This window comes from Aquarana catesbeiana, linkage group LG10 (assembly GCF_042186555.1).
Source record: "Aquarana catesbeiana isolate 2022-GZ linkage group LG10, ASM4218655v1, whole genome shotgun sequence".
In the NCBI taxonomy this organism is placed as follows: domain Eukaryota; kingdom Metazoa; phylum Chordata; class Amphibia; order Anura; family Ranidae; genus Aquarana; species Aquarana catesbeiana.
Window position 1 is genome coordinate 244,714,798 of NC_133333.1, and position 14,971 is coordinate 244,729,768.

Below are 14,971 nucleotides of genomic sequence, written 5' to 3' on the forward strand. Positions count from 1 at the left end.
TAAAGGGAAAATTCCCCTTACAAAGTACATGCTTTAAAAATGAATTTGCACCACATTCACTAAGCTAAGGGAAAATTCCCCTACAAAGAACATGCTTTACAAAATGGATTTGCACCACATTTGCTAAGCTATGGGAAAATTCCACTACAAAGTACATTCTTTACTAAATGGTTTTGCAGCACATTCACTAAACTAAGGGTAAATTCCCCTACAAACAGTGCCGGGACAAAGTCATCCAGTGCCCAATGCCCAAAGAAGCCAAACTGCGCCCCCCCCCCCCTTATTCTTTATGTGCATGCTTAGGGGATGCTACCCCCCAGCAGTCATCTGCTTGTCTAGTAACAGAATGAGCTCACTGGTGCCCCTATCCATACAGGAAACTGCTGCGCCCAGGACATTCACTAAGCTAAGAGGAAATTCCCCTACAAATTAGATTTGCACCACAATCACTAAGCTAAATGAAAATGCCCTTACAAAAACATTCTTTACAAAGTGGATTTTCACCACATTCACTAAGCTAAGGGAAAATTCCCCTACAAAGTACATTCTTTACAAAGTGGACTTGCACCATATTCACGAAGCTAAGGGAAAATTCCCCTACAAAGTGGATTTGCACCACATTCACTAAGCTTAGCGGAATTTCCCCCACAAAGTAAATTCTTTGCAAAAATAGATTCGCACCACATTCTCTAAGCAAAGGGAAAATTCCCCTATAGAGTGGATTTTCACCACAGTCACTAAGCTACGGGAAATATCCCCTACAAAATACATTCTATACAAAGCCGACTTGTACCGCATTCACTATGCTAAGGGAAAATTCCCCTACAAAGTGGATTTGCACCACATTCACTAAACTAGGGGAAATTTCCCTTACAACGAACATTTTTTACAAAGTGGAAATAGTTGTCATTTGTCATAGTTTGGTTATGATGTCAGAGGGAAGAACATATAAAATCTGTAATGACCGTCCACAACAACACCGGGCAAAGATGCCACTGTATTATTTTTGCAATTAAAAACACATTTAAAGTAAACTGGACTGTTTCACCCCATAATGGCCATCTTCACACTCACTGGGAATAGGGAATAGGGCGGACATCACCCAGTAAGGCACTGGGAACCATCATCTGGATAATGGTCATAGTCTTGCACCATTGTCTACACCAGGGGGTCTCTAAACTTTCAGTTTACTGTCCTTCAGGCTTTAAGGGGGGGGGGGGGGCATCTGTGGCCAGTGGGAGTAGAAAATGCCCAGTAGTGCCCCACCATTGGTTTTAATGGGGGAAATAGTGCCCCATTGTTGGTATCAGTGACAGAAGAGTACCCCATTGTTGTTATCAGTGGAAGAAGAGTGCCCCATTGTTGGTATCAATGACAGAAGAGTGCTCCATTGTTGGTATCAATGGAAGAATAGTGCCCCATTGTTGTATCAGTGAAAGAAGAGTGCCCCATTGTTGTATCAGTGACAGAAGAGTGCCCCATTGTTGTATCAGTGACAGAAGAGTGCCCCATTGTTGGTATCAATGAAAGAAGAGTGCCCCATTGTTGGTATCAATGACAGAAGAGTGCTCCATTATTGGTATCAATGGAAGATGAGTGCCCCATTGTTGTATCAGTGAAAGAAGAGTGCCCCATTGTTGCTATCAATGAAAGAAGAGTTCCCCATTGTTGGTATCAATGGAAGAAGAGTGCCCCATTGTTGTTATCAGTGAAAGAAGAGTGCCCCGTTGTTGGTATCAATGGAAGAAGAGTGCCCCATTGTTGGTATCAATGAAAGAAGAGTTCCCCATTGTTGGTATCAATGGAAGAAGAGTGCCCCATTGTTGTTATCAGTGGAAGAAGAGTGCCCCATTGTTGGTATTAATGGAAGAAGAGTGCCCCATTGTTGGTATTAATGGAAGAAGAGTGCCCCATTGTTGGTATCAATGAAAGAAGAGTTCCCCATTGTTGGTATCAATGGAAGAAGAGTGCCCCATTGTTGTTATCAGTGGAAGAAGAGTGCCCCATTGTTGGTATTAATGGAAGAAGAGTGCCCCATTGTTGGTATCAATGGAAGAAGAGTGCCCCATTGTTGGTATCAATGAAAGAAGAGTGCCCTATTGTTGGTATCAATGGAAGAAGAGTGCCCCATTGTTGGTATCAATGGAAGAAGAGTGCCCCATTGTTGGTATCAATGAAAGAAGAGTGCCCTATTGTTGGTATCAATGTAAGAAGAGTGCCCCATTGTTGGTATCAATGGAAGAAGAGTGCCCTATTGTTGGTATCAATGGAAGAAGAGTGCCCCATTGTTGTATCAATGGAAGAACAGTGCCCCATTGTTGGTATCAATGGAAGAAGAGTTCTCAATTGTTGGTATCAATGGAAGAAGAGTGCCCCATTGTTGGTGTCAGTAGGGGAAATAGTGCCCCATCATTGGTGTCGGTTGGTGAAATAGTGCCCCGAGGGCCATGTAAGGGCAAGCAAAGGGCCACATCCGGCCCCTGGGCCGCAGTTTGGAGACCCCTGGTCTACACAGTCAAAGCTTTTCCCATAATGAAGATCACTACAACTGGAGAGGGCAGAGTCTGGTGCAGCTCCGCATAGAAACCAATCAGCTTCCAGTTTTTATTGTCAAAGCTCCATTGAATAGTGAGAAGGTAGAAGCTGATTGGCTCCCACACACGGCTGCACCAGATTTTTGCACTCAGTGGTCTCCATTATGGGGAAAGCTTTGACTTACTTTTAGTAAATCGATCGATAGTCTTCTGCGATTCGTCTGGGACGTCGTTTTTTTTTTTTCCCCCCCTCTGCTTTTTAAATACTCCGTCCATAAAGGGAATGGCGGCAAAGTATTTCCTAAAACCAGAAAATGAAATAAACCTTCGCACATTATCCCGGCGGCCAATCACACGGCTTTGTTTGATGAATTATTCCAGCTCATTAGTTTCATTTGGGTATCACTGACATGGTAATCCCGTAGCATGCCACCCAGATAGCGAACAGTAAACACGCCTGCGGCGGCGAGTTGAGGGAAGGGGCAATGGCATCAACATGAAAAAAAACTTTTTCTAAACTTAGTCCCAAGCAGCTTCCCTGTTTTTTTTTTTTTTTCTAGCAGCCACAGCGAGAGCAAAAAAAAAAAAAAAAAGATAGATAATGCATTATTTAACATAGCAAATACCATAACAGAACCGTTCGGATCGCGAAACGCGCCCCCCATCCCCCTCCTTCTCTCTTTTTTTTTTTAAACAGCAGATGTACCCCGTCCGCAGCCACACACACAAAAAAAAATGCTGTTTCCTTCCTTCTTAATTGCTACAATTAAAATCCTTGGGAAAAATGATTGCCACACGACCCATCTGTAGAATGCAAATGAATGCCATTTAAACAGTGGATTATCACAAATTAAAAAAAAAAATTTAAAAAATCTTTCAGTAAATTTAATATGAAAAAAAAAAGTTTATAGTAATAAAAATGTAAAATAATAAAAATGGAAAGTAATGAAAACAGAAATAAAAATGTAATATGAAAAAAAAAAAAGTAATAAAAATTTAAATAGTAGAAATTTTAAGTAATTACAAAAATGAAATTAGAAAAAAAAAGTTTGAAGTAATAATACATTTTAAATAAAAATGTAACATGAAAAAAGTTTGTAGTGATAAAGATGAAAAATAATAGAAATTTAAGGTAATAAAAATTATAAAAAAAAAATAAAGCTTGTAGTAATAACAATGTAAAATAATAGAAATTTAAAGAAATAAAAATAAGAATAATGTAATAAGAAAAAAAAGTTTGTAGTAAGTTTGTAGTAATAAAAAATGTAAAATAATAGAAATTTAAAGTCATAAAAATGTCATAAAAAATAAAGTTTGTAGTAATAAAAATTTTAAATAATAGAATTTTTAAGTAATAAAAAAAATAAGAAAATGGAATAAGAAAAAAAAGTTTGTAGTAATAAAAATTTTAAAATAATAGAAATTTAAAGCAATAAAAATAATAATAAAAATGTAATATGAAAAAAAAAAAGTTTGTAGTAATAAAGATTAAAAATAATAGAAAGTTAAAGTAATAAAAAGAGTTACAAAAAAATGTAAAAAGAAAAAAGTTTGTAGTAATATAAATTTAAAATTAGAAAAATTTAAAGTAATAAAAATAATAATAAAATTGTAATATGAAAAAAAAAATGTTTGTAGTAATAATGTTGTAAATGTTGTAAAGCGTTGCGTAAACTGACGGCACTATATAAATCCTGTATAATAATAATAATAATAGTAATAAAGAATAAAAATAATAGAAATACAAAGTAATAAAAATAGTAAAAAAAAAGCTATAATAAGAAAAAAAGTTTGTAGCAATAACATTTTTAAATAATATAAATTTAAAGTTATACAAATAATATTAAAAACGTATGAAAAAAATGAGTTTGTAGTAATACAGATTAAAAATAATAGAAATTTAAAGTAATAACATTTGTTTAAAAAAAATGTAATTAAAAAAAAGTTTGTAGTAATAAAAATGTAAAATAATAGAAATTTAAAGTAATAAAAATAATAATAAAAATGTAATATGAAAACAAAGTTTGTAGCAACATAAATTTAAAATTAGAAAGATTTAAAGTAATAAAAATAATAATAAAAATGTAATAAGAAATTAAAAAAAAAGTTTGTAGCAATAAAAATGTAAAATGATAAACATTTAAAGTAATAAAAAAAATAATAAAAATGTAATATGAAATAAAAAGTCTGTAGTAATATACATTTTAAATAATAGAAATTTAAAGTAATAAAAAAAAAAGAAAATTGAATATGAAAAAAAAAGTTTGTAGTAATAAAGATTAAAAATAATAGAAATTTTAAGTAATAAAAATAGTAAAAAAATATAATAAGAAAAAATGTTTGTAGTAATAAAACTTTTAAATAATTGAATTTTAAAGTAATAAAAATATTAAATAAAAATGTAATAAGGAATTAAAAAAAGTTTGTAGTAATACAATTTTTAAATGATAAACATTTAAAGTATTAAAAAATTTAATAAACATTTAATATAAAATAAAAAAACTTGTAGTAATAAAAAATTAAATTAATAGAAATTGTAAGTAATAAAAATAGTAAAAAATATGTAATATAAAAAAAAGTTTGTAGTAATACAAATTTAAAGTAATAAAAAATAGCCATAAAAATTTAATATGAAAAAAAAAGTTTTGGTATACCTCCCCCCTCTTTTTAAAAAGGAAAAAAAAAAATGCACACTAACTTTTAAGGTGGTAAAATGTGTGTACAACCTGAACTGGTAATATATGTTTTGGTTTGAATGTAACGATTGGAAAAAGTTGTAAAAAAAAAAAAAATGTATCTGATTAAAGAAAAAAAAAAATTACAATATATTTAATGCCGGATTTTAATTTAACATTGGCCTAACGCTTAACTAACCCGTCTCCTGAGCGTGCTAATGTGCTCCGAGCCTATCGCCATAATCAATTTTGTATTGGGAAACGCACTACAACGCATGCAGAATCCAATACTTTCCTCAATTAAAGCAGAGACCGGCAGCAGACGTGAGAAGTTGTATATTTAATTATCCCCTCGCTAATGATCAACTCCTCGGCCGCTGGCCCTTTCCAAAGGGAAGTTATTTTTTTCTAGAAGATCATCCAAACTTGGAAACGCGGGGAAGAGTCAGACTCTCCTGGGCTGTGCCGATCACCTCTTAATAATATATTCAAAGGACAGTACAAAATCGCAGGTAGTCACGCATTATCGATCACATTAGCAAACGTTAACAAAGACGGAGCGGGCATCGGGAGATCGAAACAAGTTTAAATTGCTACAAAAAAAAATAAATAAATAAATGTTTCAGTTGGGACGTTGAGAGCCGTCGGTCTATTGGATTAGTCAGACTTAATTAAAACAACATGACGGGATCCTTAATGGCTCGGTAGATCGCCCTCACTGGCTCGACAATGAGTGGAAACCCTTCATTCGAGTCAAAGTGAGAACAAAACAATATTGTCGCTGGAGCCCCATCGAGAAGCCAGATCTCCCCCAAGACGCTGGCGGAGAAACAGCCATTTAATGAATTATACACAAGGTCTAAGGAGAGGCAAAATTCACTGCCAGCTACAAACATCACAATCCACTCGGAAGCATTGTCATGATTGGCAATCGTCGGTTATTAATCATAAAACAAAGCAAGCAAAGGCAGCGAGCCTACAACTGCTGGAGACATTCACCGAATCACCGTACAAAGGATACAACGGCTGATAAACTGCACAGGAACTTCATCTCTCAAGTAAAGACAAACAAGGAACAACATGGGAATACCAACCATCAGCAACAGACCCACCATCAGACAATATTAACCAGCACCAGAACTAGCACTAGAAGAAGCAGCACCACCATATAAGGCCACCATCACCAGAACTAGCCCCAGCAGCAGAGCCATCAACTTCATTCAATGCCACCACCATAATAATGAGCACTGACACCAGCACCAGAACCAGCAACCACAACCTCCATACAATGTCACCACCACCTTCATACAATGCCACCACCACCACCATAATGAACATCAGCACCAGCACCAAAAATACTAGCACTAGCACCAGGACCAGCACCACCACCTCAATACAATACCACCATCACCAGAACTAGCACCAGCACTAGAAACAGCAGCATTACCATATAATTGTCACCATCACCAGAACTAGCATCACCACCACCACCTCCATACAATACCACCATCACCAGAACTAGCACCAGCACTAGAAACAGCAGCACCACCAGAAAATGCCACCATCACCAGAACTAGCACCAGAACTAGCATCACCACCACCTCCATACAATACCACCATCACCAGAACTAGCATTACCACCACCACCACCACCTCCATACAATACCACCACCACCAGAACTAGCACCAGCACTAGAAACAGCAGCACCACCATATAATGTCACCATCACCAGAACTAGCATTACCACCACCACCACCACCACCTCCATACAATACCACCACCACCAGAACTAGCACCAGCACTAGAAACAGCAGCACCACCATATAATGCCACCATCACCAGAAATAGCATTACCACCACCACCACCACCACCTCCATACAATACCACCACCACCAGAACTAGCACCAGCACTAGAAACAGCAGCACCACCATATAATGTCACCATCACCAGAAATAGCATTACCACCACCACCACCACCACCTCCATACAATACCACCACCACCAGAACTAGCACCAGCACTAGAAACAGCAGCACCACCATATAATTGCCACCATCACCAGAACTAGCACCAGTACTAGAAACAGCAGCACCACCATATAATTGCCACCATCACCAGAACTAACACCAGCACTAGAAACAGAAGCACCACCATATAATTTCCACCATCACCAGAACTAGCACCAGCACTAGAAACAGTAGCACCACCATATAATTGCCACCATCACCAGAACTAGCACCAGTCCCAAAAACAGCAGCACCACCATATAATGCCACCATCACCAGAACTAGCACCAGCACCAGAAATTGCACTAGCACCAGCAGCAGAACCACCATTTCCATGCAATGTCACCACCATCATAGTGAGCACTAGTACCAGCACCACCACCTCCCTATAATACCACCACCTCCCCAAAGTAGCACCAGAACCACCATTTCCATACAATGCCACTACCATCATAAGGAGCACCAGTACCAGCACCAAAAATAGCACTATCACCAGCACCAAAATCAGCAACCCCCACCACCATAATGAGCACAAGCACCAGGACTAGCACAGCCACCACCAGAACAAACACTAGCACCAGCAGCAGAACTGACACAACCACTACCATATAATGCCACCACCACCAGAGTGAGAGCCAGCACCAACACTAGACCCAACAGCAAAAACAGCACTATCACCAGTACCAGAACTATCACCAGTACCAGCACCAGAACTACCACTACAACCAGAACTAGTGCTAGCCCCAAAACTAGCAACACAGCACCACCACCATATAATTCCACCACCACCAGCATTGGAACTAGCACTAGCAACAGAACTAACACCAGAACCAGAACTTCCACCAAGCACCAGCCAACACCACAAAGAATCCAAAAACCTTTCCACAACAGAATCCGCACACCAATCCTTTCCCATGTGTTCTATCCTTTCTGTCTAAAAAGGCAGCATGCAGAGTAACTCTTCACAGCCCATTTCTAAAAAAGAAAAAAAAAAAAGTCCAAAATATATTTTCCAGAGATTAATAAAAAAAAAACAAAAAACGTCCCAAATAAGAATTCCCTTTCTGGTGATGTTAAAAAAAAAAGTCTTCAAGTACAAGAAGCACTTGGCATGCAAATGACACGTATCCATCATGTACAGGATCTATATGTGTATGTGTGCGGTTACATGTGACCGTGTGAGCATGTGTTTTCCAAATATAAATAAATCTAGTAATAATAATAAATATAAAATAAAAAATATAAATGATGTATAAATGATGTGCAATTCATTCATATATATAAATTGATGTTTAAAAAAACAAACAAACAAAAGCTGTATTTGTGTATACAAATACATGGTATAGATCTCGTATTTTTGTATATGTATATATATATATATATATATGTGTGTGTGTGTATATGTGCGCTGGCTCAAGCATGCAAAAAAAAAAAAAAAAAAAAAGAAATGCGCACACGCTTGGATCCTGGCGGCGAGGAGTGATTGCATTAGCAGTTAAGGTTGCCCCACACTGCCTCCTCCTCCTCCTCCTCCTGTGCCCTGTCTGTATGAAGAGCTCCGGCAATGGGACTGTGCAAAAAGAAAAAAAAAAAAAAAAAAGAAGAGAGAGAGGGAGAGGCACATGGTGCTGGAGAGAGTGCGCACACACACACACACACACGCACACACACACACACACACACACACAGGCTGCAAGCAACAACAGCGGCGGCAGCAGCCCGCAGCCTGGAAAGCAGCTCCTGACATTGAGAATGAATGACAGCTTACCTGAGTGCCAATCTTCATCAGACTGACACTGGCGTGACAGCACAGCCTATACTTCCCAGCAAAGGCTGTGACGTCACTGGAGGGGGGGGGGTCCAGGCACACGCCCCCTTCTTCTCCTGCTTTTTTGGCTGGATGTGGGGCTCATTTATTGCTGGGAAGTCGCTGCCATCTAGTGGACGCACAGGGGGGGCACGCCGCCTGCCCTCCCGCCTGCGTTTTTTTTTTTTTTTTTTTTTTTTTCGACGGTTTGATCGATTTGTTTTGACAGCTGTGACAAGCGGACTGACGATATTTACTCCCCGAGGCTGTGGGAAAGCATTGTTCCTTTGTTAAAGGGATCCTCCACTTTTTTTTTTTTTTGCGAAAACGGAATAAATGCGTCCAGCTTAACCCCTTTCACGCCGACGTAACACATGCAGAGTGCAGCATCATGGAAGGGGAACGCATATAGGCGGTATGGTTTTTTTTTTGGCGCTTGGTGCCTGCTCACCTACCCATAATACAGACTCCCAATCATGTGATCACTGTGATAGCCAATCGGAGCGATTGGGGCAGCACAGTGGTGTAGTGGTTAGCACTTCCACCTAGGAGCACTAGGGGGTCATCTGTTCAAATCCCGACCCACAACACTACCTGGTTGGAGTTTGCGTGTTCTTCCTTTGCCTGTGTGAGTTTCCTCCGGGTACTCCGGTTTCCTCCCACACTCCAAAGACATGCTGGTAGGTTAATTGGCTCCTGTCTAAATTGGCCCCTAGTATGTGTATGTATGAATGTTAATTAAGGACCTTACATAGTAAGCTCCTTGAGGGCAGGGACTGATGTGAATATGCAATCTATATACAGTAAAACCTTGGATTGCGAGCGTAATTCGTTCCAGAAACATGCTTGTAATCCAAAGCACTTGTATATCAAAACAAATTTCCCCATAAGAAATAATGGAAACTCAAATGATTTGTTCCACAACCATTTATTGATAAGTCCTTCAGTTTATAGTCCATATAAAAATATTATAGCAATGTGATTAGTTGTGTAACCATAAAATGTCCATCCACAAATGGAAGCCTCCACAAGGGGATTAGAAGCAAAATCCAGTAGGAGCTCCAGAGTATAAAAGAGAAGAGAGGCTCCTCTAAGTGTAATAATATGTTGCTAAATGTTGTACCTTCATTAAATGTTTCCGTATTGCTACACTTAGAGGCGTCTCTCTTCTCTTTTATACCCAGTTGTGACATGACGCTACTTGTATATCAAGACATCGCTTGTATATCAAGTCAAAATTTATTTAAAAATTTTGCTTGTCTTGCAAAACGCTCTCAAACTAAGTTACTCTCAAACCAAGGCTTTACTGTATATATATATATATATATATATATATATATATATATATATATATATATATATTTGTAATAATAACACATAAATATGAAATAAATATGAAATAAATATATAGAGTGTAAGTTGACGGCGCTATATAAGTACCTGCAGAGGTGTGCGCAGCCTATTACATTGGGGTGTGCACCCTGAAGCTCAAACACACACGTGTGTGTGTCTACATATACAGTATATGACCTCAGCACATTGATCTCCCTGCCGGCACAGTGAATGAGAGGCGTGTAAACACTTCTCTTACGGCAGAGGCAGTTAGAGGGAGATCTTTGCCATCTTCCTGCTGCCACACAGAGCGATAATGCTAATGTGCATGGGGTGGTTAGGGTGTGCCCAGGCACATCCGGCACACCCTGTGCGCAAGTCTATGAGTACCTGTAATAAATAAATAAAACAATTGCTGTGAATAGAACCCGTCCTGTACTGTTTCTCCTCTGCAATGGGGAAGATTTATTAAGATTTTCTTTCTTTCTTTCTTTTTCTTTTTTCCCTGCATCTTTTTCTGCATCTTTTTCGGTATTTTTTTTTTCTTTTTCTGCATCTTTTTCTTTTCCTGCATCTTTTTCTTTTTCTGCAACTTTTTCTTTTTTCCCTGCATCTTTTTCTGCATCTATTTCTTTTTCTGCATCTATTTCTTTTTCTGCATCTTTTTCTTTTCCTCTATTTTTTTCTTTTTCTGCATTTTTTTCTTTTTCTGCATCTATTTCTTTCCCAGGATTTTTTTCTTCTTCTGAATCTTTTTATTTTTTGCAACTTTTTCTTTTTCCCTGCATCTTTTTCTGCGTCTATTTCTTTTTCTGCATTTTTTTCTTTATCTGCATCTTTTTCTTTTCCTGCATGAATTTCTTTCTCTGCCTCTTTTTCTGTTTCTGCAACTTTTTCTTTGTTTCCATGCATCTTTTTCTGCATCTATTTTTTTTCCTGCATTTTTTGCTTTTTTTGCATCTAGTTATTTTCCTGCATTTTTTTATTTTTCTGCATCTATTTCTTTTCTGCACCTTGTTCTACATTTGTTTCTTCTGCACCTTTTTCCTGCACTTTCCTTACTACATTATATTGTATTTACAGACCCCCTTTGCTCCTTTCAGTGGGGGTCATTTATAGTGTCTGACTGCTTACGGTCCCCGTGTTGCACGGAGTTGGGTTTTGTGTCTGGCTACGCCTGCATGTGTCCTGCTGAGTTGGTTCTGATGTCTCGCTGGAAGATGCCATTGATATGTACCTGATGTCTTGTACATTTTGATCCTGCCCTATTATGGTCCATATGTTAGGCCCCTTTCACACTTGTGCGTCTTGTCCTGTGACTTGGGACTGCGAAGTCGCATGACCAGTCGTACCCCATGATTTCCAATGAGTCGCATTATTCAATGGAAGCCTATGAAGATAAAATTTGCACTGCACCATAGGAATTGGCATCGCACCCGCAGTCAACGCACACAGGACCCTTTTTCTTTCTCACACAAAAATTCACAACGCATAGATGTGAACCAAAGCCATGGAATACTATGCTTTTTACGTGACCTGCGAATCTGTGTGTTCCTAAATGCATCAAACCCACTGTAAATTTGCATCAGTGTGAACCCAGGCTAAAGGTTAAGGAAAAAAGAGGGGGAAAAAATGCAATAGACTGCATCAAAAACGCACAAAAAATGCATCAAAAACACACTGGAAGGCATAAAAAACGCTTTAATGCAATAGTAAAGGTTAAAAAAAAGGCATTATAATTGCACTGGACTAGCACATTATAAAGCACTTACCTTGAAATGAAGCCCTCCAGCGGCATGCTATCACCGCTGACAGGGCTTCCATCTTCTCCCGGTCCTCTTTCCGGGTTCGCGAGCTGTGGCTGCTTTAATGGCCGAGCCGCGATGATGTCACGGCCGCAGCACAGTCCTGTGAATGAACAGCACGGGTATGCCATTCCTTCAGAGCGCATGCGCCGGTGACGTCCCCGGCTGCTGCTCCTCTAGAATATCTTTTAAACGGCCCACGTTAAGGAGATATTCATTTAAAAAGGCGCTCCACCCAAAAAGGGCAAGTTCCGCTTTAAGGCCTCCTCCCCGACTCCTGTTTGCGAAAAGGAGCTTTTGGGTTGGAGGGAAGCGGGTATCCTGATTTTGACAAGTCCCCCGCTCCCACTTCCGTTCCGGACACCTTAGGCAAGAAATTTTCACAAAGTCTGCTGCCTCAGTTTTTATGATGGCAATTTGCATATACTCCAGAATACTCCAGAATGTTATGAAGAGTGATCAGATGAATTGCAATTAATTGCAAAGTCCCTCTTTGCCATGAAAATGAACTTAATCCCGTAAAAAACATTTCCATTGCATTTATGAAGAAGGCTTTAGGGCGCCCAAGAAAGTCCAGCAAGCGCCAGGACCATCTCCTACAGTGGATTCAGCTGCGGGATTGGGGGCACCACCAGTGCAGAGCTTGCTCAGGAATGGCAGCAGACAGGTGTGAGGACATCGGCACGCACAGTGAGGAGAAGACTTTTGGAGGATAACCTGGTGTCAAGAAGGGAAGCAAAGAAGCCACTTCTCTCCATGAAAAACATCAGGGACAGACTGATATTCTGCAATAGGTACAGGGATTGGACTGCTGAGGACTGGGGGAAAGTCATTTTCTCTGATGAATCCCCTTTTCGATTGTTTGGGGCATCCAGAATAAAAACCTTGTCCAGAGAAGAAAAGGTGAGTGCCACCGTCAGTCCTGTGTCCTGCCAATAGTAAAGCATCCTGAGACCATTCATGTGTGGGGGTCGCTTCTCAGCCAAGGGAGTGGGCTCACTCACTATTTTGCCTAAGAACACCACCATGAATAAAGAATGGTACAAAAACATCCCACGAGAGCAACTTCTCCCAACCATCCAAGAACAGTTTGGTGAAGAACAATGCCTTCTCCAGCATGATGGAGCACCTTGCCATAAGGAAAAAGTGATAACTAAGTGCCTTGGGGAACAAAACATCGAAATTTTGGGTCCATGAGAAATTGTGGTTAATCCTTAAGAGGCGGGTGAACAAAAAAAAAAAAAAACGACAAATTCTGACAAACTCCAAGCATTGATTATGAATGGGCTGCCATCAGTCAGGATGTGGCCCAGAAGTTGATGACAACATGCCAGGGAGAATTACAGAGGTCTTGAGAAAGAAGGGTCAACACTGTGAATATTGACTCTTTCCATAAACTTCATGTCATTGTCAATAAAAGCCTTTGACACTTATGGAATGCTTGTAATTATACTTCAGTGTATACCATAGTAACATCTGACAAAAAGATCTAAAACAGCAGACTGAATATTTGTGTCATTCCCCACCCCCACCCCACCCCCCGGTCCCGCTGTACCTGATTCCGGTGACCCCCCCCTTGCTAGGAGACATCGGGTCGCCGCTTCACCGGTCCGGGAATTTGAAATCCCCCGTGGCTTAATTTCGTAAGGGTATAGGAGGCATTCTAATCTTCACATGGACGGTGCCGACCAGTGGTGGCTGGTGTTCTTTTTTGGTTGGGGGGGTGGCAAACAACCACCTATCCCCCCTGAGTTCCACCCATCCCTCTACCCCCCGTGCTGTTTTCAGGGTCGGTCCGGCACTTACCCCATCGTAGCGGGTGGCAGGCAGCGTAGTGCAGCAGCTTGGCTCCAAGTCCTCTCCTCCATGGCGGCTTCCAGCTCCACCCTTCCTCCTCGGCGTCCAATAGGATCGCCCGTCCTTTCAGCCAATCGGGTGACCGATGTGAAAACCCGCTTCCTGATTGGCCGGGAGGAGGATCAGTGTTACAACAGCATATATTGATTCGCTGTTGTAACACACCTGGACGGGCTCGGAGCGCACTCTGCAACCCCAGCCCACCCTATTTTGAAGCCTATTAGAGCCTCTGGCTCTAATCGGTGCTTCAAAAAAAAAAAAAAAACAGCCCCTCCGCATTGCAATCCATGTACCGGTGTCCCGAAAAGGGGCCGGATGCATGGATAAGGGAGGCGGCGATGTACAGGAGGGGACTCGTTCTGTCAGCGGGGGGAGAAGAAGAGAGAAAGCCACAGGGATTTCAAATTCCCGGACTGGTAAAGCGGCGTCCCGATGTCTCTTAGCGGGTGATCGATGGCTTCAGGTACAGCGGGACCAGGGGGGGGGGGGGTTGTGTGCTTCTCCACAATGCACAGAAACGCATTACCCTTTTGCAGGACGCATTTATCCTTAATGGCACCCTCATGCATCTGTAAACACATGTATGTCCGACCACAAGGTGCCGCAGCATCATGCGTTTCGGCGCGGCGCAATTTTGCAAAAGGTGTCAGGGACTTCTTTTTTTTTCTTGAGTGTAGGGCAGCCTATTGAAATGAATGGGCTGCACTAACTACACACGATGCGCAGGAACATGAGTGCTCAATGGGGACAATAAGGTCCCTGTACTCCAATGGTCTCCACACTCACCAGATCTCCATCCAATAGAGCACCTTTGGGATGTGGTGGAATGCCGACAAATCTGCAGCAACTCTTATTATGTCACTATGGAGCAAAATCTCTGAGGAACGTTTCCAACACCTTGTTGTATCTATTCCACCAAGAATGAAGGCAAAAGGGGGTCCGACCCGGGACTA

The 14,971-nt window shown here is 40.4% G+C and overlaps 1 protein-coding gene across 4 annotated transcripts in view; it reads right to left on the reverse strand.

Moving 5' to 3' along the window:
• Window positions 1-14,971, reverse strand: part of PKNOX2 (PBX/knotted 1 homeobox 2) — a 763,496-nt gene that overhangs the window by 671,269 nt on the left and 77,256 nt on the right. The window contains exon 1 of one of the 4 annotated variants that reach the window (XM_073603573.1): window positions 8,986-9,193. The exons of 1 other annotated variant lie outside the window; for it this stretch is intronic. The gene's annotated coding sequence lies outside the window, so the exon portion shown is untranslated. Of the gene's footprint in view, window positions 1-8,985; window positions 9,194-14,971 lie in introns of those variants that run through there. 2 more of the 4 variants (XM_073603570.1, XM_073603572.1) reach the window with 2 other exon arrangements.